Genomic DNA, 17,797 nt, shown 5'->3' on the forward strand with positions numbered 1-17,797 from the left:
CCCCAAGGTAGTTCTATTCTTAATTTTTTGAGGAGTCTCCATACTGTTTTCCATAGTGTCTGCATCAATTTACATTCCTACCAGCAGTGTACAAGGATTCCCTCTTCTCCACATCCTCTCCAACACTTGTTACTTCTTGTCTTTTTAATAATAGCTATTCAGATGGATGTAAGATGACATCTCATTATGGTCTACCAATGTTCTTTAATAAGGAAACTTTGCTGATAGTTCTGCTTTCTTTCCAAACATAATATTTATCCTTACCTTTGTAGCTTTGTACCTCTTACAAACTTCTTGGCAATAGTGCAGCGTATATCTATTTTTCTCTGAGGAGTGCATCCTTTACGACCCTCTGTAGTTTTGGTTTCCCCATCATCTTTAGCAACAGAATTTATCAATTTTGTATTGGGAAGCACTTACAGTGTTTGTACTTTTTCTGGAAATCTTTATTGTTCTATTAGAAAGGTCATTGCACTTTGTTGGCAAATAACACTGAAGCTCTCATGGCTTCCTGCTGTTATTGGAAAACATTTTTATCACAGATGCCACCCTGGAGGTCTAGGGGCGAACATATCACCAGTCCAACAAAGTCCAGTTTTCAGGTTTTTCTGGTCATATTTCCTATTCTTGACTTTCAGACTTACATTTTTGTTAGCTTGAGCATCACAGTCATATTCTCCCTTCTGCCAGCATATACTAGTTTAGCTCCTTTCTTTTATCCTTGAATCTCTTCTTATATTAAAATGTTATCCTGAGTTATGGTATTTACATTATTATTTTCATCACTACCACTTTTGAGCCATTGATCAATTTTTGTTAATTAGAATCATAGTATCAACAACTAAAAATACAAACTCAATAAACAAAAACAATGACATGTTAGCTGAGACAAACTACACACCATGTAACTGAATGTTGGCTGACGTGGACTGACGGGTGGCTGGGGTAACCCAGGGGTCTGAGGATCTCACTGGAGTGACCACACCTGGTCTTTTCTTTTTCCCTCTCTCTTCTTCCTGTCTTTTCCTTGTTGATCCTAGGGGACTCCTCACCCACCTTCTTCCCCTTCTCTCCTTCTCCCATTCCTCTGTTTCCTTTTTGAGAATTATGGCATTAAAATCAAAGAGACTTTGGAGATCTTTAGGTCCAATGACTTCATTTTACAGATGAAGAAACTGAAGTCCAGAGAGATTCAATGAAGTAAGCCAAGACAGAGGGACCAGACCTGGTCTCCTGGCTCCTCTGACTCGTGGACACTGTGTTCCCATTTTGCCATGAAGCCACTAAGCCTTCTCCTTCCGCTCTTCCTCCTGGCCCTTTCTTGGCTCTGACAGTGGTTGGACCCATAGTGATTAAGGTGGTTTGTTATGAGGGCTAAGGAAGTAGGGGGTAAGGGAGTCAAACTTCCCTCCTCTGTCTCCTCTCACCCCTGTGAGTGAAAACTCAGTCACTCACAATGTCTGTGCATTCTCCCTCCTAAAATACCTATCAAACTTACTCAGTCCTTTCTATACTGGTATCATTGCCCTCGTTCACGCTGTCATCATCTTTCTCCTGTACTATTTAAACACCTCTTTTCTAGTCTCTTTGCTTTTAAGGACTACTTCAAACTCTGAAGTCCAAAATCCAAATATCCATCCATCATGGTGCTGCCTGGAATGGTCTCATAGAGTCACTCTTGTCTCTACTCTTAGATGATTCTTAACTCCTACAAGATAAAGTCCAATCTTTGAGCAGCGCACCTGATCAAAGTTTCTTTGTGGCCTGGACCCTGCCCTCCTGCCTAGTCTTATCCCCAACACTCTGGACATTAGTCAGGCTAAGTTATGATATATTAACAAACAACTCCAAAACCTCCTTAACCTTGTGGCTTAATACAACAAAGGTTTATTTCTTAGTTATACAGTTTGCTGCAAATCTGGCTGTCTCTCCAGAGGACCTGTTCTCCATGCCGTAACTCAGGGATCCAGCTGCTTTGACCATGTGATATTTCCGTTTCACCTGGTCTCCTCCACGATTGCCATGGAGAAAGAAGAGAGAGCTGGAAGGTGGGCCTGAGCTCTTTTGTGCTTCAGCATGAAAGTGACAGCCACAGCCCACTGGCCAGAGTTTCTCGCTTAATTTCAAAGGGGCTGGGAAATGTAGGCACTGTTTAAGGAGTGCTACTATTTCTGTCATGATCTCTCCTTGTAACTGGAGCTCTGGAAACACCCGACCACTAGTTCCCTGAACATAAACTCTTTTAAAGCCTCCATGCCTTTCCACCGAGGCATTCCACCCTGCCTAGAATATCTTTCTTGCTGACCTGACAAACTCCTACAAACCTAAGTCTTTATTTCTTCTAAGCCATCCCTGACTTTCCCAAGCCAACTTAGTAGTTCATCCTCCAATGTCCCCACTGCATCTTGCAGTTACCTCCATCACAGTTCTTTTTATATTGTTATAATAACGTGCCTGGCTGTTTCCCTCTAAAGGGAAATCTCTTTGTGAATAGAGAGAGTGTATTTTCATCTTTACATTCTCAGTTTTAACATAGTGGTAAATAGAGACCCTTCATACCTGTGTTTGAATAAATGAATGAAGAAATAAATGAAAGAAATGACTACAAAACTATCCAATTTTTTCCCATCCTACCACCACCACCTTAGCCCATGTAATCACCTTCTCTTGACTGGACAACCACATAGACCCTTTCTGGTAGTCTTCTTCCGTTCTTGCCCCTGTCCAATCCATTCTCCACTCAGGAACCACATCATTATGAAACATGAATCAGAGTGGGCTTCCTATCCTTGCAATAAAATCCAAACATCTGAATTCCTTCCCATGACCCGCTGCCTGCCAATCTGGCCTGATCTCGCTCTCTTATACTGTGGCTCCCACACTGGCTTCCCCTCAGTTCCCTGAACAGACTGATTTTTCTTTCCCCAGGGTTTTCTCAGGGCTGATTCCTGTGCCTGGAATGCTCCTACTTCCTCTTCTCTCTTGGTTAGTTCTTTCTCAGTCCTTAAGCTTAAATGTCACTTCTGTAGCAGTCACAACTGTTTTGTTTTGATTGCAAATGAGAAAATCCCACTCAAACTACCCCAAATAATAATGGGAATCTACTGGCTCCTGTATCTAGCAAGTCCAGAAACAGCGCTGGCTTCAAGAAAGGCTTGATCTATGTCACTGAAGACCCTTTTTCTCTTTCACTATACAGCTGAAGCTCTTTCCTCACGGTTATAAAACAGCTGTCACTGTTTGGGACTCACATGCTCACACCAAAATCTCCAGGAGGAGACAGAGGCTCTCCTCTGCTAGCTCCTACTCAAGTCCAGGGATTCAGGGTCCCTCATTGGCCTAAACTGCATCACCATGTCTAAACCAATCACCTTGGAGGGACCTGAAAGCAGAGGGGAGGGATTGGACTTGCTTAAGCCAATCAGGACCCTCCCTGGGAGATGAGGGTGGGACCACACATAAACAAACAACATGGCTGTATGTAAGGGAGGGTTGAAATTCCCAAAGGATGTAGAGTACTTTTGGTAGGAAAATGTTTGGAATGTGACCAAAAAAAAAAAAAGTCCATCATACTTTCTCAGAGGAGCCTTCAAGGGCCACCTCATCTAAGAAAGTCCCCTCTGTTATCTTCTATTGCTGAATCCTACTCACTTCCCTCGTGGCACCTGCTGCTCTTTGTAAATATTTATTTTGTTCATTTACTTGTTTATGATCTGAAGCTCCCACAGGCTCCAGTTTCACAGAAGCAGATTCCATGTCTGATTTTTCACCTAGTGCTGGAACATACCAGAAAATTCAATAAATATGTTTTTAATGAGAGAAAAAGAACAATTTTCTTCTTTTTCCAGTTTAGTCCTGGGTTTTACCAAGGGCTGAGGGAGAAGAGAAGTGGGAAGGATACGGGTGAACATGAGCCCTGTGAGTGTCAATTTGGCTTTTCTTTGTTTGGATGCTTAGTCCTCTTTCCCTTCCAACAATTCCTCAAATTCCCTATCCCCAGATCTTTTCTTATTAACCCACTTGCTCCTGGCACTCTGGTAATTTTATGCTCCTTTGAGTTTTTTTTTTTTTTTAAAACCTAGGTTGAATTAGAGTCTCAAAAGGAATCTTGATTTTTAAAAGAGAGTTAGTTAAACTATGCTTTTCCAGAGAGAGAAACCAAGTCTTCTCTCTTGTGTTTTCCGAGCTCTACAAATGTAGTGGGTGAAAACTCAATTTCCCTCCTGGAAACTGAGACTGAAGTGGATGCCAGACAGTAGAAAGACAGAGAAAATTTAGGAGCGAGCCAGGAAAAAGAAAAAACCACAAGGAAAGCACAAAGGTTGGTAAACAGTGAAGTGGGAGGTCTTTTGGGTGAAAGAGACATAGTTCAATAGAAAGAAAGTTAGGGACCGGCCCCATGGGGGAGTGGCTAAGTTTGCATGCTCCGCTTCAGCAGCCAGGGTTTTGCTGGTTTGGATCCTGGGCATGCACCTAGCACTGCTCATCAAGCCATGCTGAGGCAGAGTCCCACATAGTAGAACCAGAAGGACCCACAACTAGGATATGCAACTATGTACTGGGGGGGCTTTGGAGAGAAGAAGAAAAAAAAAGAAAACAAAAATCATGGGCCACAGATGTTAGCTCAGGGCCAATCTTTAAGAAGAGAAAGAAAGTTAGAATAAACTTGGGAAATGACAACTCAAGAGCTTATGAAATAGAAATAGAGCTGGAGGAATCTTCCTTCCTTTTTACATTTATCCATTTAGTTGTCAACAATAGTTGAGCACCTAGTCTGTGCCAGACACCCGTCTAGCTGAGGATATTGGGGAGAACAAAATGTACCAGTTCTTGCCAACGTGGAGCTCATAGTCTAGTGAGGGAGGAGAGGCAATGAGCAAATAAGTAGATAGAGACATGGACTGCTGATACAGATGTCAGGCAGAAATCCCAGATCTGCTGTTACTCCCTCCTGAGACCCCACAGAATGAAATAATGGCCCTTTTTAAAGGCACAGATACTCATGGATAAGGAAAATGGGAGAGGAGGCAACAGGATCAAGTGTGGGAGCTGGAAGGCACACCTGAGAAGACTGGTCCTCAGTGGGCAGAGGGGAAAGCTGGGATCCAACCTGGTTTACACTCCTCATCTCCCGAAGTGCAGGGCTGGTGGTGTCGAGTGAATCGGGAATGGAGTGTGTGTGTGTGTGCATGTGTGTGTGTAGGGAACAGAAGATAAAATAAAGAGGATTGGTTCAGAGTCGGCTCTCCAGACCTCTCTGAGAGCTGGGCACCTCTGGCAGAAGACTGGAGCTTTATTCTCTGGAGAAGACTTTGGCCCAGCTGAGGATGGCAGACTGGATGCAAACAGGGGGATTAAGTGAGTGGATGTGTACAGATGCTGAGGCTCCCTTTCCCCAAGAGTGACGGCAGCCAGGCCTATACCCTCCAGGAGGAGTTTGCAGAAGGATTCTCTGGAGAGTCTGACCATCTCAAGGGAGAAAAACCTAAAGATCTTGATATTGGGGTTTTCCAACCAGCTAGTTCAGCCTGGTCACACCACACAGTGAAACTCTCCAGTCTGTAAGCCCCACCTGTGCATTCCGAGCTATCAACCAGCATGTTAGTTCCCTGTTCCTCAGAGGGACAGATGGCCAAGGATTACCAGACATCTGAGGGAAGGCTCTGATAAGAAAGACCAAACAAAACCCAAAAGCACAGAGAAAAGCAGCTTGCAGGAAACAGACTATGCAGGGAGAAGAAAACTTTTAACAGAGAGGGAGAGGGAGGGAGAAAATTCTAGTTAAATACTCAAAGAGATAAACGATATGCAGCTCCAAAATAAGAACAGGACGCTGTATAAAAAAAGTAATATTCAGAGAACGAAAAGGAGCTGTTGGAAATGAAAAATATGATGGCAAAATGAAAAACTCAGTAGGATAATTGGAAAGTTGAAGAAACCTCTCAAAAAGTAGAATAAAAAGGTGAAGAGGTGGATTAATAGCAGAGGAGAGATGAGAAACTTAGAGGAGCAATCCAGGAGGTCCAAATAACAGAGATTTCAGAACGGGAGAAGAGAGGCAACAAAGGAGAGGGGCTCGTCAAAGAAAGAGTTCAATAAAAATTCCCAGAATGGAAAAATACGAGTTTCCAGAATGAAAAGGCCACCAAGTACCCATCACAATTGCACAATGGGTGAAAAGAGTCCCACACTCAGCTCGTCAGATAGCAAAAATATGCCACTGACAAAGGATCGTTAATTAGTATGGTTTCTATTGAGAAACTTTGGAAGCTGGAAGACAATGGAGCAATGCCTTCAAAATCCTGAAGGAAAATGATTGCGGGCCTCAAATTCGACTTCCAGCCAAATTATCAATGAGCTGTTAGGGCAGAATAAAAGCATTTTGAGGGGTGCAAAGTCTCCAAAAAAAAAAAAAATGTCTTCCAGGCAGCGTTTCTCAGGAAGCCTTGGGAGCATGTGCTCCAGCAAAATGACCGAGTAAACCCAGAGAAATACAGGTGTCGGAGCCAGGAAACAGAAGATGCCTGCGATGATGGTGCAGAGCGAGTCCAGGAGGTAAGCAACCTCCCAGATATTCAGGGAAATCATTTTAGATTGGACCCTGTCAGAAGGCAAAGCAGGGAGAGTGTCCCAAGAAATTAAAATGATAGGACACACGATGTGTCTGAATATCTGTGGAGAAGATTTAGGTTCACTGGTGAAGTTTGGTTTTTATTGCTGATAAGGACACAGAAATAAGAAACAATAAAATAGGAAACTATAAAATTAGTAACTCTAGGCAAAACAGGAATAATTGAAAAGAAAAAGTAATACTATAATGTTATATGATTCGTTGCGTTTGCGCAGTCAATTCTGTAATACTGGGTGTTGACCTATATCTGAAGGACAGAAGGATGGAAAGCGTGTGGCTGTGTGGTGGGGGCAGAGGGAAGAGAGAATTAAAATCCTCAACTTCCACACTGGGAAATCAATAGCTAATGCCTAAACGTATTTTTTGTTTTGATTTGTATAGATTTGGAGGCAATAACCAAAAAAACAAGAAAGAGGAGTCAGTTAGAGTTGTTGAAAGTGCTTGGCTTGGGCGGGGCATGTGGAAAGGGTAGGAAATTGCGCTTCTCATAATAAGCCTTGTAGAGCTAATCGATTATTTAACTCTGTGCATGATTAACATTGAAAAAGAGTAAGACGGAAAGAAAGGAAAATACTAGAAAGAAATATAGAAAAATGTTAGTTGTTTATCTCTGGGTTTATGGTAATGGACTATTTTTATTTTCTTATCTGTACTTTTCCGTGTTGTCGGCATTGTCTAAAATGAACATGGCTTAATTTTAAAATCATAAAACCCACATTTTAGGTTAAGGATTGAGAGAGTTATAGTGAAAATAACTAGTTTTGATAGGTGGATTTGGGAAGGCTTCACTGATGGTGACGTGGTTAAATCTTTGAGGGAGCAAACTACATGGGTACTCAGAGGATGAGCATTCCAAAAAGATGTGCAAATGTCCTGGGGTGGGAAGGAGCTTGGTGCCCATGAGGATCAACAGCACAGAGGCCATGTGTGTGATAGATATGGAGGGTGACAGAAGACGAAGTCAGAGAGTGGGCTAGGGGCCAGACCCTGTAGAATCTTATGAGGCATGTTAAAGACTTTAGATTTTACCCTGACTACTAAGGGAAGCCATTACAGTTTTGAGGAGAAAAGAGACATGATCTACTTTTTAATTAGCTGCGGTGGGAGGTGGCGGGGGAGGGAGTGGCAAGAGTGGAAACTGGGAGATGATTCAGGAGGCCCTTGCTCTAGTCCAGATGAAGGATTCTTCAAAGTTAATCACTAATGTTCAAAAAATGTTTATTTTCTTTTAGCAGCAGAAATCTTATTTCAAAGGAAATCTTACATCGATCCCTCATCTATAAAACATGAAAGTGAAGCATGAAAGTGAAGGGGCTCTAGTTGAAGTGGGAGGTGGGGGATCCAGAGCCCCCTGTCTCCCCCCTCATCCCTGCCTCATGGTCCTGGTGTCCCTGGGAGGGGTGCCTTTGAACCTAGGGTTCTGCAGATCGCCCCTGGAAAACTTGGGTTCCACCCAGCTCCCTCCTTTGATTGAGGAGGTCCAGGGCCGGGGGGAGTGGGATGAGGACCGGGGATTGGGTAGGAGCGCTTCCCGGGGAGGGGGGGGGGTTCATGCTATGGGAAGAGTGGGAGGTAGGAAAAAAGAATCACGTTCCAGGCCCCTGTGAGGCAGAGCAATGCTCAGGCTTCTTCGCTCCCGCTTAGGGCCCTTCCCACTGCACCTTACCGCTTCTGGCTGCTCTCAGGCCAAGTGTGGTATGTCAGGTTTTTACCATGTCTACACTCTCCACGCCCCCAGCCATTCCCCAAGGGAACATGCTTGAACCCATAGGACAAGGCGTGGCAGGGGGGCAAGCGAGGACAACCAGTGTGGTCTCTTCTGTAGGGAGGAGCATCGAGCTTCTCTCTAAACCGCCGGCCCATGGCATGCTAGTAAATGTTTGACAGCTGCTCTCTGAAAGAAAGAAGAAAAGAGGCAAAGAAGGGAGGGGCCTTGATTTGTAGCACTTGCAGATTTCCATGGTGTACACTGTCCCATCACACCGGGTTTAATGGAACCCGGGTCAAGTGGCTGAAGCCAAGGGTGGGGAGTTGCGCATCACGATATAGTTTTCCTGCCGCACAGATGCGACAGAGGAAATAACCTCCTGAGCTTAGATAGTAGCAAAATGTAGTCACATAATTAGAAAGTGATGTTTTGAGTATTTATTACCTTTACTTTTAATTTAATTTAATTTTTAACTTTTTAATGACTGTGTTTAGCAACCAGCTGGCACAATTTCTGAAAAGTTAACAGTTGGCTCTCATGAGCCAGTTTGAGCCAGCACCCCACTGCCCAAACTCTCAAAAAAACCCTCTGGATTTTGAGTTAAGAATGTGTCTGTAAACAAACTGTGGCACATCTATACAGAGGAACACTGCTCGGTCATATACAGGAATGGACTACTGATACCCCAAAACCTCGAGTGAATCTCAAAGGCGTTATGCCACATCAGAGGAGACTGTATTAAAAGGTTACACACATATGACTCCACTTTTCTGATACGCTTGACAGGCATTACTACCACGATGGAGAACAGAGCAGTGGTGGCCAGGGGTTATGAATGGCAGGAAGGAGCTGCAGATGCAAATGCCTATGAGGGGGCCAGTGGATAATGTAAGTGGAAGACAATAGGGAATGGTGGGGACTGTGAGAAACTAGTGAGTTTCCACCTGCCTAAATGGAGCAGCTTCAGCTTCTGCCTCAGCTGATGGCTACCATGCTGGATTGTGGGTCTAATTTGTCTGATCTTTTGGGTTTTAAGATAAGTGGGAACTCCAGACTTTTTAAAGGTGAAATTTCCTTTTTTGTAAGGACTCACTATCAGAAACCAAAAACACGTCTGTGAATCGTATTTAGCCCAGGGGCTGCCAGTTGGCAGTGCTGGATAGGTTGCTCTGCACCGTCGTTTTGAATTTGTTGGGCCAGGATTGTAAACTCTGATAATCAGTTTCTTTGTCAGAGATTGCATCAGAGATTTGGAAATAACTTTGAAGGTTCTTTCACCACTGAACGTAAAATTAAACCCTGCTTTGACCCATTTGAAAATTGTGCAATTGAAGTACTACGTGCTACCGTGGTTGTGGTTGTCAGAATCCACATGTGGGGAAGAGGACGTGGTACTGAAGCGGACTCAAATGGCTCTGCTCCCCTCCCCGGTGGCCCTGTGGGAGGGAGCACCTGGAAATGTGTCATTTAGTCTGTTACAGATCATAGCCTCTCATAAACGAGCCTGACTTCTCTGCACACACATTACCGATTTTGTGATAATGAGTGAGAACTGAGGCCATCACTCATCCCCATTGCCAGACCATGATTGATGCTCTTGCACACTTAGATTTACACATGGCATGTAACAGGGGAAGGCCCGTTATAAAGGGCTGAAAAGTGGCATCAGAGTAGGAACAACACACCTCCAGAGCGGGAAGCTGGGGAACGGAGTGCAAAGGTGAGTGGGACAGATGAGCCCATGAGTTGGTGGGCACGGTCTCAGGCTGGAAGGATGCTCCCCTCCCCACTTCTGTACAATTGCATTACATACCAGCCTTGCTCACGCAGGTAGGAGCCCTGTTTGGGAGTCTGTAGGTGTGGTCCTGGGCCTGGGAGGGGACTAGAAAGGGGCTTGCCCAAAGGAGCTTGACTTCTCAGGGTTGCATCCCAGAAAGCCCCAGACCCAGGCTGAAGGAGGGTAATAGGAAGAAATCTGTAAATTCAAGAGTCTCACTCCTGGGGCCTCCCAACCCAGGAGGGGAAGTCAGGCCTTTTCTTGCCAGTAACTGTGGCAGCCAGAGCTTTCCCCCAACATGGTTTCCCTTCCCCACTTCATTTAACAACCAAAACTTGTTTTTTAGAGGGAACCTATTCCGTGTAGTTTGGGAAGAAAAGTGACCTCCCTCTCCCTTCTAGAAATAGGGCATATAACCAGCCCCCTCTAATCAGAGCCCCTGTTCTCCGGGCTTCAGTGATTAGGTCAGGGATGGACTTGTGACTCCAGCTGGTATAGTCTGGGCTCTTCCTGAGACTTGCGCTGAACTAAATAGAAAGCACCGCTCTCCTCCATGAGTATTAGATGTAAGAACGGTGTAACCCAGAGCATCTTGCCACCATAAGGAAGAGTCTGTGAATGGAAAATTGAACTGATAGGTGCATTTAAATGGTCTTGAAGCTCTTGATTGAGCCCCTGGATACAGCCCTACCTGAAGGTGTGCTTCATACCTGAACTGGTTCATATCCTGCTTCTTCCAGATACTGACTAAAAGACTTTGGGCAAATTACTTAATTTCTTTGAGTCTCAGTTTACTCATCTGTAAAATGTAAAATGGAATAATAATACCTTCCTTGAGAAGGCACAGAGCAGGCATTCTGTTATCATTATTATCCATCCACAGGAATATGATGATAACATTGCTTGAGAAAAATCATCTCAGAGGAATTAGTGGTAACTGTTAATATTTTTATAAATAGCATTCAGAATCACCACCTAATCCAGTTCTCATACTTTTCACCAAAATACTTCTGGGAACAGAAGAGGGAAAATTATCCTGAGGGTGGGAGTCTGGAGGAGGGTAATGACCCAAAGTGGCCTCTTGCAAATGAGAAATCAATATGTCTAAACTTATAAAGTTTTTTGCATTCTAGTCTGTGGTAAATTCAGGCCTATTTTAACGTGAAGATGTTTTGAATTACCTACAAGTTAAATTGCTTGCAGCCCTCTTCTCCTTACCCGACACACAATAGGCAGCGGCTGGTTTATCATGTGGCTCCATGTGCCCTGCTGCCACCCCATCATAGGCACCCCTCACTGTTGCCCCGTGGGAATATGTGCCCCCAGTTGGGCAAGCACAGCCTGAGGGCATTCTGAGTGGCAGTGGGCTTGGAAATGATGTCTTACTCAATGCTGTGTCACAAAGCGGGGGCTCCTAGGTTCCCCACAGCACCGGAGTGGGAATGGGGGTGATGTCACCGATGCATTCCCTAGGCAGCTGGAAGGAAGTTTAAAGGTGCTTAACACTCCCTTGAGGCTGTTTTTCAGAGCTGTGTTGGAAAGAGATGCCGGTATCAACCGGCCTGAATCAGATCGAGCCCCACTGCAAGGCAGTGCCTGTGCAGGTGACTGAAGATGACCAGAAAACGCCCTTTTCCTCATCTTAATGCTATACTCTCCGTCCGAGGAGAAGGCTAGGCCTATTATGTGAGAGCGTGTTTTCAGATTGCGCCTGCGCCAGCTAATACCCCCTCTACATGTGATGGCAGAACTTCCCTTTTAAATATTCCTTCCCCATCCAAAATAAAAGACGCCTGCTTCCCTTTGTGCAGGGACAGCCATGACTTTGGAAATGAGTCTGTGTGGTCTCCTATTTGCTGCAAATCTACTTTACTCTGTGTGACAACTGCTTCTGGTGGAGAGTCTGATTTTAACTAGCCAGGAAGCGAATTCACTTTGGCTCAGTACAGTGAGCGGACCCGGGGCAGCCTCCCCCTGCCTAATTTGGCAAACATGCGCTAGAGGCAACGTTTCTTACGTAATTCTGTCACCAAGATGAAGAAAAGGCAGGACAAAGATGTGGAGAAGTACATCAGTCAGGGTATGAAATCCCAAAAGAATGTTCCTCCCAATAGGCTGTCCCGGAACGATGCTGGCAGGGGGAGAACCAGATACAGTAGACCAAGCATGAGAGTCAACAGGCTGAGAAATGGGGACAACAGAGCAGGGAAGGAAGGTCCTTGGTCACTGAGAGTGAATTGCATGCATTTGGGGAGTAGGGCTGATGAAAAGCTTTAGAACTGGGCACCCTGTAGTCTTTGAATACGACCAGGGTGAGATATATGAGCATCGAATCTGCTGGAGTTGACCTGGAGCCTGCTGCCTGGGCCATATGGTTTCCCTGACCCATAAAAGTCACTAAGTGAGGAAGTAATTTACTGCTAGAGATCACTGTCCACCCCAGAATATCCTGGCGTGTTCGCTTCATTGTTTCCTTAATAAGGGAATGGGAGAGGAGCGGGGCTGCGATGGGGGAGGCAGGGCAGCGAACGGCTTGGGCTTATTTGTTCTCACAGACACGGAAGACTGGGAAGCGGCTGCTTCTGCTGCTTGTTCACAGGGCTTTTCCCTGCTCCGTAAATTGTGGGAGAGGGCGAGCTGGGAACATAAAGAGGAAAAAGAGGTCATGAACCTCAAATGGGTAACGTGGGATTTGCACATTTTGAAGAGAGGACATTTCATAAATGGCAAGTCATTCCGGAACCCGGGGAAGGAGGCCAACAAGTTCTAATGAATTGATGCCATAAAGGAGAGGACCATTTCCTCCGCTAAACATCGCAAGAAACGTGAAAACATCACCTGCTGCTGACCTTGCCATGGAAGCTGGAATTCCGACAGGGATTCCTTGGCTGGGGGAGCTGCCCTGTGGAACAATGAGCCCCAGACAAAGGCCCTGAGGCTGAGCTGGAAGACCAGGCAGCCCGGGGCCTTGAAAATTTGCGGGTGCAAGGGAGCATCTCTTCTTCTTCTTTTGTAAATAGCCCCAGCCTTCACTTCAGCAATTATTTTAGTGATTGCATCCTGGGTTTCTTACCTCAGCCTTATCTGAAGATGTTATCTGTGTGAACTTGAAATGGGAACATTGCTCCAACATCTTGTCTGATCTGCTTCTGCTTTTAGAATAAAAACCACATGTACCGACACTAAGAACATTTTTGACTTTCTGTTTTCCAGGCTGTGTGAAAACAGATTCTGCTGGATTGCTACCCAGACATTAAAAAAACTCCCTCAGAGTGTTCCTGACTAGCCCCGGCCATTTTAACCAGCCCATGGGCTAAATGAACCCTGGGGTCATTTGTCAGCCCTCTGGCAGGCAGTGCTTTAAGAAGTTAGGCCCACCTTAAAGTGCGTCCAAATACTTCCTCAGAACAAACATTTCACATGGGCCCACACAGCCCGCACAACCCGTAAGGCCTCTGTCTTCTCTCAGATTGAATTGCACTAGCCATGTCCTCTTAGGCCCCTGCCCATGGATCTTTCCAGCTTCGGGTAATTAAAGACCTGGGTACTACCTAGAGGGTTTGTATCTGGGAAGGAGGAGATAAAAATCTGGACGAGGATACAAGCTCCAGCCATTCCCTTAAATAGCGGTCATTTGACTTCTAGGGTGGTCTGGGGAGAAGGCAGGGCTAGGAGTCACATGTAGAACTCAGAGGAGACGGGTGTGGGTCTTAGTGCTCTATCTCGTGTGTCAGTTTTAGCACTTGCAATTGTGCATCCTTGACCTTTCCAATGAAACTGTTTCGCTTTATGAAAAGATCTGGGGCTGTGGAGCCAGGTGACCCAGGTTTAAATTCCAGCTATATCCTTACCTAGCTGTGTGACTTTGGGCAAGTTTCTTAACCTCTCTGTGTCTTAGTATCCTAAGCCGAAAAGCTAGGCTCATAGTGCTTACCTCAAATGGATTGTTATGAGGATCAAAATCTGGGGCACGGCTGGGAAGAACCTGGGATGAATCCTTTGTGTGTGGTCCAGCAGGGCCTCCCTCTCTCTCTCCATAATACCAGAGGTGCCAAGGCCCCACTCACTTAGTCTATCATGTGTGGCCTTTAGCTCCATAAGAAGGGACCGCTCATCCTCTGAGACATGTGGGAAGGGAGAGAGCACTGGGGGGGTGAGAGAGAGAATCCAGGGAGAAGAGACGGAGACTGGCAAAACCAGTTCAGCAGGTTATAGGGTGAAAGGTGAGGCTTTGGAGCCATATGTTGCTTGTCTGGGACACTAGCCATCTGATCTTGGGTAATCTATGTATTTCCAATGATACGTCAGTTACCACATCTATAAATGGGGATGATATCTAATTGGAACAGCTGACTCAATGAGATACTGCAAAGTGCCCAGAATGTGCAGGCTCTCAGTGGACTCACTGCATATCATTGTCATCTTCATCCACATTTTATGCTCACGGGGGGCCTCTGGGTAGCCCAGGGACTTGAAGAGAGGGACCACTGTTTGGAGGAGCCACGTATAATGTAGTAGTAAGAGGCAGCAAGGGCTGAGTAGAAGTGAGACAGACAGGGTTCACAGTGGACCAAGTCCATGATGCTCAGTGATGTCCAGCAACATCGCTGCCCAGGATCAGAACTAGAGACCACAGAGCCAGGTGAGGGGATCCAGGACTGGGGCCTGGCCTTCAGACTTAGTGGAGGGCTAGAGGAGGACAGGGAACAGGTTGCTGCTGTGGTCTGCACTGCTGACAGCTGCACAAGGGGAAGGCAGAGAGGTTGAGTCCAGAGAGGTCTTGGTGACGGTGAATAGCTGACACCAAGGTGGAGTGGAAGGATGCTGTCAGGAGGGAGAGGCCCCAGGTGGGTGCTCAGCAGGGAAGCAGCCCAGAGATCCTAATTGGAAATGAGGCCATGATGCAGGGACTATGGGGTCAACAGGTCTGATGTGTTGTCAATAGGGATGTTGAAGTCTTGAGAATTCCTGGGTAGCCAGAAATAATATGGACTACAGTTAGCCAAGAATGAAGAACTGGGTCATGGTGGGCGGGGCGGTCAGCAGTTAAGAAAAGCCGTGATGTGAAGAGATGGCTTTGCTAGACCTAGCAAGTCCTCTAGGGAGAGGGCTATGCTATGGTGGGCAAGATCTTGAGCAGAGATGTGCATATTGTGTTTGGCTTACACATTACTTAAAAAAAAAAACTGAGCCAACATTTACATATTTTTATGAAAAAAACAATCTTGAGTTCCATAAAAGCAGGATTAGCTGGCAATCCTGTATCTGTATTCCCATACATCAACACTCCACTGTCCCCATTAGAAGGGGATGTGATTTTTAGTTTGCCACACTCCTCACCATTCCATGTTGTCCCCAACACTGAGTTTAAGTGTCATTTGTTATTTATTTTTGAACTGTCCTTTGGTTTCTCTATGGTAGGGAAATATATGTGCATGTAGAAACATGCACCTGAAGGCATTTGAGTTTGTGACCTTGATTTGGAGCAAGGGCTGTATCAATGAAGCTAGGCCTTGATCCAGTGGCAGAAGAGAGGACCACAGTTGTCCCCAGGAGCACCTTGTGACCATAGTAGAGGAGGGGCACAGGGAGACAGAGGTACTGAGTCAAAAAGGACTGAAAGAGGGTTCAGGAAAGTTACAAAAATAAGGAAACCACTGTTTCTAGGGTTTCTTGCTTGCGTCCCTTGAGAATCTTGTTTATTCAAAGTGGTCGTAATGAGCTCCCTTCTCTGTCATGAGCCTTGAGGCAATGGGACTTAGGGGCTTTGCGGCAGATCCTTCTGGTTGCCTGCCCAGTGCGGGGCTATGAGACCTCCCACTCCATCTACTTCTTTCTTGCTGGCAGAACCTACCCTCTGCTATAGAAGCTGAAAAAGTCAGATTTTCCATTTTCCAGTCTTCCTTACAACTAAGACTTGGGCACTATTTTGGTTTCCTTACGCTGCTATAACAGAATAGACTGGGTGGTTTGTAAACAACAGACGTTTATTTCTCACAGTTCTGGAGGCTGGGAAGTCCAAGATCATGGTGCTGGCAGATCCAATGTCTTGGGAAGGCCAGCTTCCTCATGGACAGTGCCTTCTCATGGTGGAAGGGGCCAGGAGATTTCTTGGGCTTCTTTTATAAGAGCAATAATCCTGTTTATGAGGGCTCTGCTTGCATGATTTAGCTCCTGAAGGCCCCCTCTCCTAGTACTGTCACTTTGGGGGTTAGAATTTCAACGCATGAATTTTGAGGCGATACAAACATTCAATCTATAGCAGGCATATAGTTCAATGATGGCCAGTAGGGCTTGAGGGAAAGTTTCCTGGGGGGATTTGGGGAAAGGTTTTCTTCCCTAATAAAGCATGGCTCATGAGAGAAGGCATCCGTTTTCTTCATCCAGATGTGATTGTGTTCACATAGAATGACTTAACCATGACACTGGTCTTGTGCCCGTGAGAGGACAAACTGAAGGATCTAGCCAGCACGCTGAGACTGACAGAATGGAAAGCTGCCAAGAGCCTGGGTCCTTGATGACATTTTTTTTCTGGTGATGAAGATCGTCCCTGAGCTAACATCTGTGCCAATCTTCCTCTATCTTGTATGTGGGATGCCACTCAGCACGGCTTGATGAGTGGTGTTGTAGGTCCATGCCTGGGATCCAAATCTGTGATCCCTGGGCCACTGAAGTGGCGTGCATGAACTTAACCACCACACCACTGGGCTGGGCCCTGATGACATTTTTGAGTCACTGAAGAACCTTGTGCCGTCCACCTCTGAAATTTTTTATGTGCAGTAATACATTTTTGTCATTGCTTAGGCTACTTTAAGTTGGATATACTGTTACTCGCAGCCAAAAGCATCCTAATGGATAAGGACTTCATCCAGAGTTGGGCTTATTAATGGAGTGTGTAAGCCAGTGAGCTGGGAACACTCTCAGCAACCGGATGAACACAGTGTGTTCTCCTAGTGGATCCATCTAACTTGACGATAGCTTAAACAGTGCTTTCAAATGAAAACAAACGTGGATAATATTGGTGTAGCGTATAAAATTCACAAAATAAAACGGGAGTCTTGAGACTTCTTCCAGGCGAGGATCCCGGAAGCTTGGGATATTACACGATGTAAGGACATAGTATTTCTCTATCTATTGAGCACAAGACATAAGACAATTCAAATTTGTTAGACATTAGAGATTGTCAGACATAAGGAAGGATTGTGTCTATTGTGGTTATTAAAGGGAGTCTAAATTGGAAACACATAGGACGATGGAATGTGAGAGCTTTGGAAGCTTTAAAGAGAAGGGGATTGTGGTTTCACATGCAGTTTGCCTGGCCTTGTTTTCCCAGCTTTCTAGGTCCTTGTCAATGTCTTGCCATTGTTTTGTATTTGTGAAGAATAATGATTTTTTTTTCTTAGATGTTGATTGCATTCCAGACTCTCCAATATTTCTTTGGTTATTTATCCTTTGTTTTAATTCAATGTGCTACTCAAAATGCCGCCCTGGAGCTTTCCTTTAAGCGGTTCATGTGAATGAAAGCAGAAAATTGCCAGGAGTCAGCCAAATGTTGAGACAGATTGTAAATACCTGTAGGGAGAGTGTTTAAGCATTTCCGATAGGAAGGATACTGTAAATTTTACGTGCAAGGGCTCCGCATCAAAGGCCAAACCCCAGCTTTTCTTCCCACTTTAAGACT

This window comes from Equus caballus, chromosome 18 (genome assembly GCF_041296265.1).
Source record: "Equus caballus isolate H_3958 breed thoroughbred chromosome 18, TB-T2T, whole genome shotgun sequence".
Taxonomy (NCBI): domain Eukaryota; kingdom Metazoa; phylum Chordata; class Mammalia; order Perissodactyla; family Equidae; genus Equus; species Equus caballus.